The following is a 14,620-nucleotide window of genomic DNA, read 5'->3' on the forward strand; positions in this document are numbered from 1 at the left end:
GCACATTATCTTGCTCAATAATGCCACTGTCATTGGGAAACATTATAATCATGAAGGAGTGTACATGGTCTGCAACCAGCGCACAACACTCCTTGGCCATCACTGTGCCTTGCAGAAGCTACTCTGCACCCATGGATGCCCATGTGAATGTTCCCCAGAGCATAATGGAGCTACCACCAGCTTGTCCCCAGCCTGCAATACAGGCACCATGGAACTGTTTCCCTGGAAGATGACAGATTCATGCCCTCCCATCGACATGATTAGAAGGTATCGGGATTCATCAGACCATGCAAAGCACTTCCACTGGACAAATATCTAGTGCTGATGGTCATGTTCCCATTTCAGTCACTGTTGACAACGTCATGGTGTTAACATTGGGCCAGCCAGTGTGGCCGAGCGGTTCTAGGCGCTTCAGTCTGGAACCGCGCAACCGCTACAGTCGCAGGTTCGAATCCTGCCTCGGGTATGGATGTGTGTGATATCCTTAGGTTAGTTAGGTTTAAGTAGTTCTAAGTTCTAGGGGACTGATAACCTCAGATATAAAGTCCCATAGTGCTCAGAGCCATTTGAACCATTTTGTTAACATTGACACATGCACTGGTCGTCAGCTGAGGAGGTCCTTCATTAGGAGTGTTCAGTGCACTGTGTGTTCAGGCACTTGTGCTCTGCCCAGCATTAAAGTTTGATGTTAGTTCCGCCACAGTTCACCACCTGTCCTGTTTTAACAGAATGCCCAGCCTATGACGTCCGACATTTGTAATTAGGAGTCGTCGTCTGACCCCAGGACATCTGGACATGGTTTCATGTGGATTTTGCCATGTGTTGAAGACACTCATCATAGCACTCCTCAAACATCCAACAAGTCATGCAGTTTCTGAAATGCTCATGCCTGCAGGCCACCACAATTTGCCCTCGGTCAAACTCAGATAGATCCCATGCCTTCCCCATTCTAGATACAGACAGCACATTCACTGATACTACATGCATTGTGTGTGTGTCTCAATAGCAGTCATTCCTTGTCAGGTGATTCTGCTATTGCATGGATGGGTTAATGTCAATAGTGTGTCGGTGTCATAATGTTCTGGCTGATCAGTGTATACTACAACATACATCCCACAACTCAGAGAAAATCAACCAACGTAAAGTCCAGGATGCAATAACAGCACTATGGAAAGAATAGATTGCTACTCACCACACACGGAAGGTGTTGCATCACAGAAAGGCAAAAAGAAAAATACTGCTAAAATATTGAGCATTCGGACAATCTTATTCGTCTGTAGAAAAACACACACACACACACACACACACACACACACACACACACACACACACACACACGTGGCCATTATGTTTGGGTACTGGGGCCTGAATGTGACTGTACCTGACTTGAGCAGCAATCTGCTGAGACAGACGGTGGGAATAAGAAAATGCGTAGGGGAGGGAGGGGAAGGGATAGCAGGGTAGGTGTGGGGGAGATGCTGTGCTGCCTGTGGGAGCACGCAGGGTCATGGTGGGAACAGCATAGGGCTTCTGGGTGCAGTGTTGGGAGGCTGTGCTGCAGTAGTAATGGGGGGGGGGGGGGGGTGTATGGGGGAAAGGAAAGGTAGGAAATGAGAGAAGTAGAGGAGGAGAAAAGATTACCGTATTTACTCGAATCTAAGCCGCACTTTTTTTTCCGGTTTTTGTAATCCAAAAAACCTCCTGCGGCTTAGAATCGAGTGCAAAGTAAGCGGAAGTTCTGAAAAATGTTGGTAGGTGCCGCCACAACTAACTTCTGCCGTCGAATATATGTAGCGCTAAACAGGCTTGCTTTGCGGGCACAAAGATAAATACTGGCGCCAAAACCTCTGCGTCAGTAAATAAATTTAAAAAAAGGTGGAAGAAGAGCTTTTTTATCCGCCCCGAGTTTTGACCACTGCATTTTCATACATTAGCCAATGAAGTAAATACAAATTCCGTATTGTTCATCTACGAATGTAGCAGCATTTCAATGTACTGCGAAAATCCGACTGGCAAGACTGTTCGGGATTTTTGTCAATATGGCCAACTCTACATTCTTAATTTTTTCCTACCTGTGAGAAGAGATGGTTGCTAATAGGAACTTCTTTGAATTGTGAATCACATGCAGTATTCTCTTCACCATAAGAATAATACGAATATAAACATTTTGCGATGTATTCTTTCGCGTTTGCTGCTATCTCATTTAAATCCTGACTGCCTAATAAACTACGAAACTAGAGTGAGACAACAGCAAACGCAGAAGAATATACATATCATGTCATGTTTATATTCGTATTATTCTTATGGCTAATAGTGATACAGTCAGAAATGAAGCATGGCAATTGACTAGATTTTTAAATCTAAGATGACTCTAATTTCTGTGCAGAAGGTAATGTGATGTACTAAAGAGGCGTCTGCAAAGATTTTCAAACGGGGAAAAATTTTCACTAAACTCTCGTGCAGAACATCTTCTATCATATGCAGTCTGTTATTTGGTTCTTGTTGATCATTATCAAAGAAAGCAGCAGTGTAAGTAACAACAAATAGCAGTCTCTTGCCATGGTTTTGCTAATGAGACGACTCCTCTCTTTTTTAAAAAAAAAATTGAAAGCGGCGGTAGCGTGCAGCAAAGCAAGCCATGCCGAGAGCGGCAACAGGCCGTAAACACGCACTATCAGAATGCGGCAAACAATGCATGACACAGTACAGTAATGCATTTTCAGCTTAGAATGACGTAAACACCTATAACAAAAAATGGCGCTTAACAGATCAAAGAAAAATAAGCAATCCATTCAAACCAGACGAAGCACGTGAAAAAGGAAGGGTACCCGTATAAATACGGACGGAGCGCCTGATGCATAGCAATGGTTACCTGGTAAAGCTTAACTGCTAAGCTTACGACTCGAACCAAACTACTGTACCTGTATCGTCATTCATTCGACCTAAATTGTGTCTCTTATTAAAATGGACCAACTTTGTTTTGATTTGGAGGTGTGGCCTAAAACTTTTCTCTCCTCTTGAATTTCGAGTCTCAAATTTCAGGTGTGGCTTAGATTCGCAAAAAATTTTTTTCCTTGATTTCAAGTCTCATTTTTCAGGTGCGGCTTAGATTCGAGTGCGGCTTAGATTCGAGTAAATACGGTAGTAGGTGCTTGGTGGGATAGAATACACGCGTAATTCTGGAGTGGGAACAAGGAAGGGGTAGGAAGGTGTAGAACATAAAGGGTTATGAGAATGAAGGATATGTTGCAAGCAAAGTTTCCAACTGCACTATTCAGAAAAGTTGGTGTTGGTAGGACCAATTCAGATGGTGCAGGCTGTGAAGCAGACACCAAAGTGAAGCACATAATGTTGGGCGGCATATTCAGGAATTGGGTGGTTCAGCTGTCTCTTGGCCACAGTTTGGTGGTGGCCAGCATACAGACAAACAGCATTTTAGTTGCCCAGCATATGTACCAAATGGCACAGTGTTTGCAGCTTAGGTGGTAGATCATGTGGCTACTTGCACATGTAACCATGCCTTTGTTAGGGTAGGAGATGCCTGTGACAGGACTGGAGTAGGTGGTAGTGGGAGGATGTGTGGGAACGATCTTGCATCTGGTCTATTGCAGGGATATGAGCCATGGGGCAAGAGGTTGGGTGCAGAAATGGACAAGAATATTGTGTAGGTTCGATGGGTGGCAGAAAAACACTGTGGGATGGATGGGGAGGATATTCCTCACATTAGGGCAAGATGTGAGATAGTCAAAACCCTGGTGCAGAATGTGATTCAACGGCTCCAGTCCTGGATGGTACTGCGTCAAAGAGGGGAAGGCTGTGTTGTGGCCAGACAGAGGGTGTGTGCAAGGTGGTAGGTGACTGGAGACAGAAGGCACAGGAGATCTATTTCTGGACAAGATTTGGAGAGAACTTTCAATCAGTGAAGGCCTCAGGGAAACCCTTGGCATATTTGAAGAGAGACTGCTTGTCAACAGGCCACTGGTGGCTAGGCTGTATGGAAGGGACTTCTTGGCTGGAATGTGTGGCAACTGTCGAAGTAGAGGTACTGTTGGTGTTTGCGAGGCCTGATGTGGACAGAGGTATTGATGTAGCTATCCTTGAGGGGGATATTGTAGTCGTAAAATATCACTTTGGTGAAGTGGTGTGTTGCACCAGCATTTTTTTAATCAACAAATGATGATTGCCACTGTAAAAAGTTTATTTCATAATTAATTATATAATTTACTGTTAGAATGTATGTTTTATTTATGCACGTGTATTATGAAATTGATAGATACATCCTATCTACAAGCCGGGACAATGGTAAACTTTGTACTACATTTGTGGTAGCTACTGATTGAGCAGTTTATTCTGTATTGGTGGATATTGCCTTGGAGATATGGTATGAGCCATGAAGGAAGAATGACCATGACAACACCTATGACATCTCAGAGGCAAGAGAAAACTTGTTATACACTCACTTGATTGGAATCTGTTAAATGATATAGACTATTTGTGGATTTAGTCCTTATCAATGTAATTGTGATGTTGCGCATGCTGAAACAACTAAATAATTCATGGTCACTGTAAACAAGAGTACAATAAAGGATACATTGTTTATGGGAAGTATTGTATTTATTTTGAGAATGGGAGGTTGGATTTATACTCTTAACTTCAATAGTAACTGCAGCAATTTGAAAAACTAAGTTAAATCAGAAGAGCTTGGCGAGTGTGCTGAAATAAAATGTGAACAAGACTTAATGGCAAGAAGTCTTAGTTCTCAATAAGACTTTACTTTGCCACCCAATATCACAGTAAAAAACAAGAGGAACACTGCAAGTGGTGACCATTGACAGCAAACAAGAAAAATAATTTACAAAGAACAAGAATAATAACCAAAAATTTGAAATTTTAACGAGAACTGGCAAATTTCGGGTACACAGATTTGAGGGAGTTGATATCTGTTGTCAATAGTAACAAAGATCAAAAGCCAAAATTATGCTGCAGTACAAAATCAATTGCTAGCACCACAAATCACGAATTTTGTAGGGGTTTGAATAATGAATAAATAATTATTAAATCCCTCTACTACAATTATGATTAAGAAGAAAATAACTAATCCACAAGTCAGCAAATTTTGTCTACAGCTACAGAGGGCTTCATGAACCTACAGCAGCTGCAGTGTCAATGGTGCACTCATTTTTGGTAGTGCAGCACGACCTATGCTTCCCATCGGCATCTACTTACAGTCAGATTTCGGTGAGCTGTGTACAGCAAGTTATTTTGCAACCAGAGTTTGCGGGTGTACAACAATATTAAGCTAGGGCTAATTAAACACACATTGTGGTAAACATCATACGCCTTTCGTAATGAGAAATATGAATGTATATGTCCCAGCTTGGTTACTGTGCAATTGAGTTATAGCATAAAAGAGTTAACTGCTAGTACAGAGAATACTAAAACAAAACTAAAGAATGAAATAAAAACAACATACACAACTTCTGAAGAGACAGCATATCAATGAGTCACAAAAGGAATAGGATGCTGCAGTTACAGACAAAGCCTTCCAACTTACTGGAGGAACTAAATTTGGAAATGCTGAAACACTGAGATTTAGTTCAAAATAAAGTGAATAAGCAATTTAGAGATGTGAACAAGGGCAGAATCAGAAGTGGCTCCTATTTCAGTCTCTACAGCAGTTAGTTTTCAGGAGTGTGTAGTTGATTTAGTCAATAACAAAGTACAAGAAAGAATTAAATTGTCTGTAGAAACACCTATTTCTAATGCAGAAATAGGTACAACAGAGAGCAAACAGCAGAAAATGTGGGACAACTTAACTAAGACTAAGGAAGAAATCTCTGAGAAGGTACATAATCTAAGTGTGGATACCACACCACAAGGAAGGAACAGGAGGAGGCTGCTGGTGCCCCAATGATGGAATTTCTGAAGCAGCAAATTCTTATGTAGTAGATTTTAACCAAACATTTAGGTGTCCATGGTGCTGTACTAAAGTATAATATTTTTGGAAACCTAGCTTTGAAAGGTGCTTAAACTGTAATTAGTATGCTGACGCTGATTTAAGCCTTGAGCACAGTCTGTTTAGGAGGGGGTGAGATATGAGTGGATGTGCCAAAGCATGATGTGGTTTTTATCGTCATTGTGAGAAATATTTGAACAGGAATACATTGTTGCACAACAGAATGGTAATTATGTGTAGGAATAAAATTTTGTTGGAACTGGTTGGGATTACTCTTAGTCGAACACATTTGGCAGGTAAGCAATGATGGCGTAACCAATGTCAACACAAGGAAGAACTGAATTACACACAGGGAGCTCATTGCCTGATAAGACAAGACACCACGGACCCCCGATTTGGCACTCAGACAACAGTGCACACAGTGCAGACACAATGGTCTTCTGCAATGAAGGAACATGCAGTATCTCCACCCACGGATGACAAAAGAACCCCTTTCAAGCTGCAATCTTTGTATAAAGGAATGCTCTGAAGTTATACATTAGGCCAGCCAAGAGCACCGACAGTCTCAGAAAAAGGGAGAACATTTCATCACCTGTACGGGGTGAAACACACTCTCAGAGTTAGGCCACTCCATCTGCATCAAGGATATCGATGGAAGGTCAGCTCTATTAGTTGCAGGTGCCCTGATGAATACAGCAGAGTTTTTACAGCCACTGACACCTTCAAGTCTTTTGCTCTGTCTGGTTGTGAAGGGAACTTTGACTCTATGACCTGCGCTTCTACCGCTCACAATGGTGATGGACTACAGATGAGGGTGGGACAATCTTACATGAATGAAGAACCAATTTACCCCTCAGCGATCTGTCCAACTTGGGAGCAGGGTGCCTCTGCCACCATTCCTGTGCAGTGCAAGTACTGCCTTACCGGCTGTATGCTGTGACTGCCTCTTGAGCTGTCTTTCATTTCACTGGTGAAAATTTTCATTACACTCTATACCCTGGTAACACTTCAGCAACTCAGGTGGTAGAGTGGGACAAATGTGGCAAGATGAAATATTTTAATTCATTTGTAAAATGAGTCAACAGTCCTCTCATATGAAAACCAGATCACATTCTACACCTACACACCATCTTGACGACTGACAACAGGGCTATGCAGATTTCTGGGGCCAAGGCTAAGTGGAACTTCACTGAATGAGAGCACTGAGGTTCTGACAAACGTCCACAACCCTGATGGGTTGTAATGATGTGACAGCCGCCAGACCCTCTTACGATAGGGCTACAGCACTGATCCCCAACAACACCAGACCCTGCACCTGTAAACAGGGTATTTGACTGTTTTGTGGAAATCATCTAAAGTATATAATTATGTCATTTTATGCCCATAACATTCTTTTTTTCCTCTTGAATGAAATTGAAATAATTTGAAAGCCTGCTACAACACTTCATTTGAGTCACATGATGCCTGTGACATCACCAGCTAGCTTGCTGCTCCTATTGTCACGAAGCTCATTAATTGTGTTGCTTCAGAAAATGAATTACGAATGGTGTGTAGCACGACACTGTATAAATAAATATGTAAAAACTCCTGAAAATTGTTTCTGAGTGTTCCAAAGGATGAGCAGACGCATAAAATGTGCTTACACTGTACTGTCAAAATGTCACCACGTTGATATACAAGTCCCCTAACGTAATTAAAAATGTTTTGCTCTCTGTTAACAATACTATACCTTTGAGATAAGCTTTCCAGCTGTTGCAAGGAAAGACAGCATCATTTGATGAAATTAAACACCGGTGAAAATTTTCATTACACTCTATACCCTGGTAACACTTAAGCAGCTCAGGTGGTAGAGTGGGACAAATGTAACAAGATGAAATATTTTAATTTATTTGTAAAATGAGTCAACAGTCCTCTCATATGAAAACTAGATCACAATTACAGAACTTCAAGACACCCATCAGAAACAGAAAAGGGCTATTGTTGCGTTTTCCTTGCCATTTACGTGCACTTTACAACTGAAACCACTGTTCACACATGTTACCTTTAAAAAGTTTTTAGTTAATGTGATCACAAACACATTTTATGTTACTGGAAACAACTGTTCAGCTAGTACCCTTTTTGTTTAAATTTTCATCATCTTACATAAAGTTGAAGCAAGTTTCCACTCACAAGCATCACAGTCCTTACATTTGTATCACCTGCATGGTGCAAAAAAGTTAATTATTTTTAAGCAATTTAAACGGATTTATCCTTAGTTGTCCATTTCTCAGACTAAGATTAATGTGAAGCTATGTATAACACATCCCACATCGAAACAGCTGCCACAATGAGTTCTTGCTAATGCTATTTACATATTACATGTATAACTTTTAAAAATGCATAACCCTGCCAGGCTCTGAACCTGAAATCTTGTGATACGTAGTTGGATGTGCTATCCATTGCACCACTGTGCACATGCACACTGTCGGCTCTCTGTTGACGGTATTGTGTACCAGGAAATTGGCATTAAGATTTACCAAGAATAATTTTATAGTGATTTGGGTTGTAGTTCATGACTGATAGTAGGCAATATATATAAGATACAGACCCACTTGCAAATTATTCTAAAATTCCTTAATTTTGAGCAAGTTTAATGATGTTGCAGGGAGCATGGAAAAGAACGTTCATCCCTGCACATATCACCAATCTAAATGGATGAAGCATAAACACATCAACTTCTGAAAAGTTTCCACTTTCAGCATTTACAAAATTCCTTTATATTGTTAATTAAAAGTTGTAAATATTTTTTCCATTACAAAATAACTAAGCTGTTTGCAGAAAAGTGGGTAAAAACCTATCAACTTCAGCCTTCGGCTAAAACTCCTATAACGCAGGTATAGTTTCATCTTACTCCTAGTCTACATTAGCACCAGATCTTCAGCCAATAACAGTATGTTTTTGATCATATGACCAAATAGTCAAAATTAATGATTTTAAATAACACACATTTTGTGAGACTATTGACATAAATAATATTTGAATGTTGTTACTACTCAGAATAACAGCAATTCAAACCATATTTTTAATATAGGGAAATAGCTTATTCCTCGTGGGGCACTGACATGCTACTCTACACTTTCGTGCAATGCGAGCTCAGCACAGTCACTGCTATGCAGGGCTAGGGAGATGAGAGAGTGAACATAAAACTGATGCTAATAGGTGACTGGTAACTGAATGATGTCTCATTAGCATCTTGGTGCTCCCAAGGACACTATAACCGCACCTCCGCCTTTCTACTTACACTCATGTAGGAGGCTGCATTTGGTGGGCTCCTACAATGTATCTGAATAGAGCATTATTCTATGACAGTGTTTTATGTAAACTATTACACAATGTATTATCTGTAGAAGCAGTAATGTTTATTAACAGTTTATCACGCATAATGTTAGGCATGCTACTTCATGTACATTCTTGGTACTGAACAGCAGGAAACATACTGATCAATGAAGAGTCAGAAGCCTAGCGTTAAGGAATGTCTATTGTCCAAATACTCGAGGTAGCTTGATTATTTTATGCTGAGGACAACGTGGGCAAGTCTGATGTGGTGTGCCTCTCGAAAACTATTATCTGACCTGGAACCATTTTTATTTAGTCTACATTGTTGGTTAAGATTTTTACAATTTGATTTATTCTTATTTACTTACCTGAAGCAATGGCAATTTCTTTATAGTTATTTGTTTATTGTTGGAGGAGAAAAACAATTGAGAATAGTGTTAAGATGAATTTGTGTCACTGTGTAATGTTAAAAAAACTGTTGAGAGATCTGTCTGCTGTTCAGGAAATGTAGATGCTTAATATAATCGCTGGTTCAGTGACCAGTTGTAAGATTGAAGTTAAATTTATCCCTCACAGGTGTTAACGGTAATGCATGTCAAATCATATAATTACTAGACTGGGATTTAACATGTAATGGTATTTTATTGTAGAGAAGGTATTTTTCCTAGGGCGTTGTGCACTTTATGTTAAGTGTGATTACATCATTACTGGTTATATAAATGGGCATATATGTTTCTTTGACCCAGTGGCTGTTAGTAAGGAATAAAATATTTATGTTGGCATTACTTAATTGTAGACTAAGTCTCGATTATTATATATTTATTGTTATTGGAGAGAATTATGAAAGAGACTGGAAGATTATGTTGTAGGTCTTGTTCTACAAAACACATGACCTGGTCACAGATTATTCCAGAGTTTCAAGTTATCGTTAATGAATTACCTCACTTATCAACTGGACTTTTACCAGTAGAAGTGTTGAGTGAAAAGTTCATAGGAGAACCACTGCTGAAAATTTTTTCTTGGCCTGGAATAGAAGAGGTACCAACTAGAAATTTACAAGAAAGGGTAGAGAGGATTATAATTACGCATGCACAGCTGAGTGCATGAAAATAATTTAAAAGCAATTATCCCTAATTTTAAGCTCAATGACATGGTGCTAGTGAAAGTTCACAATTAACAAAAGAAGGATCGTTATGAAGGCCCATTATAGGGTTATTGCTATTTTGTCAAAAACTGACATTTTGAGATCATGGCTGTGTAAAAAATATAGGTTGATTCTTCCAAAGAAGAAGGCAGCAACCAGCCACTATTGCCAATAGCGGTTGGTTGCTGTCTTCTTCTTCGAAAGAATCACCCCATAAAATTACAGGTATTTCACATCTGGAGCTGTTTTGTTAGTAGACATTTTCAATGAAAAAAAGGTCGCTATACTAAAAATATGATGAAATGACAGGTGCCATTAGAAACATTCCTTTATAACTAACATAAGTTTTACATTAATATGTGGCAAACAAAGGACATTAACAAACTAAAGCCAGCAAATTGACTGTGGAATTGAGATGAGTATTTACTCTTCTAAGTGGAGGTGAATGTTAGCTCAGTGACTTTTTACAGGGGAATCAAGGGTGATATGCTCTTATCTATGAAGTGTAAACGTGACAGTCAAACATCCAGGTACAAGAGTTGAATCATAATAGGAGGGTACTTGTTGAAACATACAGTATCAGGCCATTCAGAGTTAAAGAAGTTAGTTAGTATGTAGAGAAGAGTAAAATAAAAAATAAAAATGGAGTTCGATCAGAAGACCTTGGTAAATGTGCTGAAACAATAAGATGAGCAAGACTAGACTCAATAACAGCAAGTATTAGCTCCTGATCAGACATTATTTAACCGCCTGATATCATGGTTAAGAACCAGCAGAACATTGAAAGGTCGACAAGGAAGGTGGCTTGCTGGTTTTAGGAGGACCACATGAAGCAAATGGATGAGAAGGTGGGTTAAGGTTCTGAAGGAATGTGAAAAGGTGTCTCATCATCAGCCCAAGTCATGGACATTACATCAAGGAATCTGAAATAAGTGAGGGATTTGGGACTCTGGGTAGTTGCATACGATTCCTCTTGATGGCCCATGAATAGGTTGGCAAAGGATGGTGCCATGCGAACACCCATTGCTGTACCATGGATTTCTTTATAGGTGATGTTTTCACAGGAAAATAATTTTGGGTGAGGATATAGTTGGTTATGGTGACCGGGAAGGAGGTTGTAGGTTGGAGCTGTTCAGGCGTTGGGAAAGGTAGTGTTTAATAGTGGCAAAGTCATGGGAATTAGGGATTTTATTATAAAAGGAGGTTGCATTGGCAGTGACAAGTAAGGTGCCAGGTGATAAAGGGATAGGAACTGTGGAGAGTTCAGGTTACAATAGCTTAAGAATTATCATATGCGCCATACCATCAGTGTATTGTCCATTTTCAAGTTTTGGGGCAAGCTGGTTATTATCTCTTACATCAAAATATATTTAAGAACTTTTTACTTATACCATACATCGAGAGTTCTTGTTCCTTTATCACCCTGCACCATTCTCATCACTGTCTCATTGAGACCTTCACAGAGTGAAATTAACCTCAGGGTGTATACATGGACAAGGGAAAAAGTCCTGGATTTTTCTCAGATGTCCCATTTAAAAAATATACTTTTTCCTGGGCAAAAATACACTTTTTCCATGCTAAGTGACAGTAGGTTTTCTGTAGATTTTTCCCTCAGAACTGTAAAACTTATCAATCCTTTGAATGGTTAATGTTTTATACACTGGCGTAAAACTTCCCAGGGGATGGGGGCAGAGGGAGGGGCGATAAAAAAATGGGGAAGAGATGTTTTTGAAAGACTTTTGATAGCAAGAAAGGGGAGAAGTTTTGGAAAGGCCTCTGATATGCAGGAACTCATACACTGCCTATTTTCGTAATTACGAAAGTATAAATTCAAATTGCACCAAAGGCAGGACTTTAGTTTCCAGAGTGTTTAAATCGAGATTGCGATGTTCTTTTGTACGCCAGTTTTATCTCATGCCACATGATCTCACCAGCCAATGACAGCAGATACTCAGAGCATGGGATACATGTTATAGTCAAAGAGGAAAAGTTAATAGTTTACATTAATATACATAGCATAGCTACAAGAAAAGCTAAGCTTTCACATATAATTTTTGTCTCGAAGATTAACAAACTACAAGAGAAGCTAAGCTTTCCCATGTACTATTGATCTTTTTTTGCATGTGTTATACTTTAACATACATCACACAAATGTGCTAGTAAATTTAAAATAATGACATAAATGTCTGGTCTTCTGCGCTCAAAATTCTTGTAAGTGGCTTGTCCTCAAAGTATCCAGTTTTAATCGCTCTGTGATTTAAGAAATGCATCCCACTTTCACACACTAACACAAATGTTGTTGTTATGGTCTTCAGTCCAGAGACTGGTTTGATGCAGCTCTCCATGCTACTCTTTCCTGTGCAAGCTTCTTCATCTCTCAGTACCTACTGCAATCTACATCCTTCTGAATCTGCTTAGTGTATTCATCTCTTGGTCTCCCTCTGAGATTTTTACCCTCCACACTGCCCTCCAGTACTAAATTGGTGATCCCGTGATCCCTCAGAACATGTCCTACCAACCGATCCCTTCTTCTAGTCAAGTTATGTGAAAATTTCTCTTCTTCCCAATTCTATTCAATACCTTGTCATTAGTTATGTGATCTACCCATCTGATCTTCAGGATTCTTATGTAGCACCACTTTTTGAAAGCTTTTATTCTCTTCTTGTCCAAACTATTTATCGTCCAAGTTTCACTTCCATATGTGCCTACACTCCACACTAATACTCTGAAAACAGACTTCCTGACATTTATATCTATACTCGATATTAACAAATTTCTCTTCTTCAGAAACGCTTTCCTTGCCATTGTCAGTCTACATTTTATATCCTCTCTACTTCGACCATCATCAGTTATTTTGCTCTCCCAAAACTATCTAATTCCCTCAGCATCACCTGATTTAATTCGACTATATTCCATTATCCTTGTTTTGCTTTTGTTGATGTTCATCTTATATCCTCCTTTCAAGACACTGTCCATTCCATTCAACTGCTCTTCCAAGTCCTTTGCTGTCTCTGACAGAATTACAATGTCATTGGCGAACCTCAAAGTTTTTATTTCTTCTCCATGAATTTTAATACCTACTCCGAATTTTTCTTTTGTTTCCTTTACTGCTTGCTCAATATACAGATTGAACAACATCGGGGAGAGGCTACAACTCTGTCTTACTCCATTCCCAACCACTGCTTCCCTTTCATGTCCCTCGGCTCTTATAACTGCCATCTGGTTTCTGTACAAATTGTAAATAGCCTTTCGCTCCCTGTATTTTACCCCTGTCATCTTTAGAATTTGAAAGAGAGTATTCCAGTCAACATTGTCAAAAGCTTTCTCTAAGTCTACAAATGCTAGAAACGTAGGTTTGCCTTTCCTTAATCTTTCTTCTAAGATAAGTCGTAAGGTCAGTATTGCCTCACGTGTTCCAGTGTTTCTACGGAATCCAAACTGATCTTCCCCGAGGTTGGCTTCTACTAGTTTTTCCATTCGTCTGTAAAGAATTCGTGTTAGTATTTTGCAGCTGTGACTTATTAAGCTGATAGTTCGGTAATTTTCACATCTGTCAACACCTGCTTTCTTTGGGATTGGAATTATTATATTCTTCTTGAAGTCTGAGGCTATTTCGCCTGTTTCATACATCTTGCTCACCAGACGGTAGAGTTTTGTCAGGACTGGCTCTCCCACCGCCGTCAGTAGTTCCAATGGAATATTGTCTACTCCGGGGGCCTTGTTTCGACTTAGGTCTTTCAGTGCTCTGTCAAACTCTTCACGCACTATTATATCTCCCATTTCATCTTCATCTCTTCCATTTCCATAATATTGTCCTCAAGAACATTGCCCTTGTATAGACCCTCTATATACTCCTTCCACCTTTCTGCTTTCTCTTCTTTGCTTAGAACTGGGTTTCCATCTGAGCTCTTGATAATCATACAAGCGGTTCTCTTTTCTCCAAAGGTTTCTTTAATTTTCCTGTAGGCAGAGTCTATCTTACCCCTAGTGAGATATGCCTCTACGTCCTTACATTTATCTCCTAGCCATCCCTGCTTCGCCATTTTGCACTTCCTGTCGATCTCATTTTTGAGATGTTTATATTCCTTTTTGCTTGCTTAATTTAGAGCATTTTTATATTTTCTCCTTTCATCAATTAAATTCAATACGTCTTCTGTTACCCACAGATTTCTACTAGCCCTTGTCTTTTTATCTACTTGACCCTC

The 14,620-nt window shown here is 39.7% G+C and overlaps 1 protein-coding gene across 2 annotated transcripts in view; it reads right to left on the reverse strand.

Moving 5' to 3' along the window:
• LOC124789640 (WD repeat-containing protein 19) overlaps window positions 1-14,620 on the reverse strand; it is a 316,330-nt gene that overhangs the window by 108,401 nt on the left and 193,309 nt on the right. The window lies entirely within an intron of this gene.

The sequence above is a fragment of the Schistocerca piceifrons genome, chromosome 3 (genome assembly GCF_021461385.2).
Source record: "Schistocerca piceifrons isolate TAMUIC-IGC-003096 chromosome 3, iqSchPice1.1, whole genome shotgun sequence".
Lineage (NCBI taxonomy): Eukaryota > Metazoa > Arthropoda > Insecta > Orthoptera > Acrididae > Schistocerca > Schistocerca piceifrons.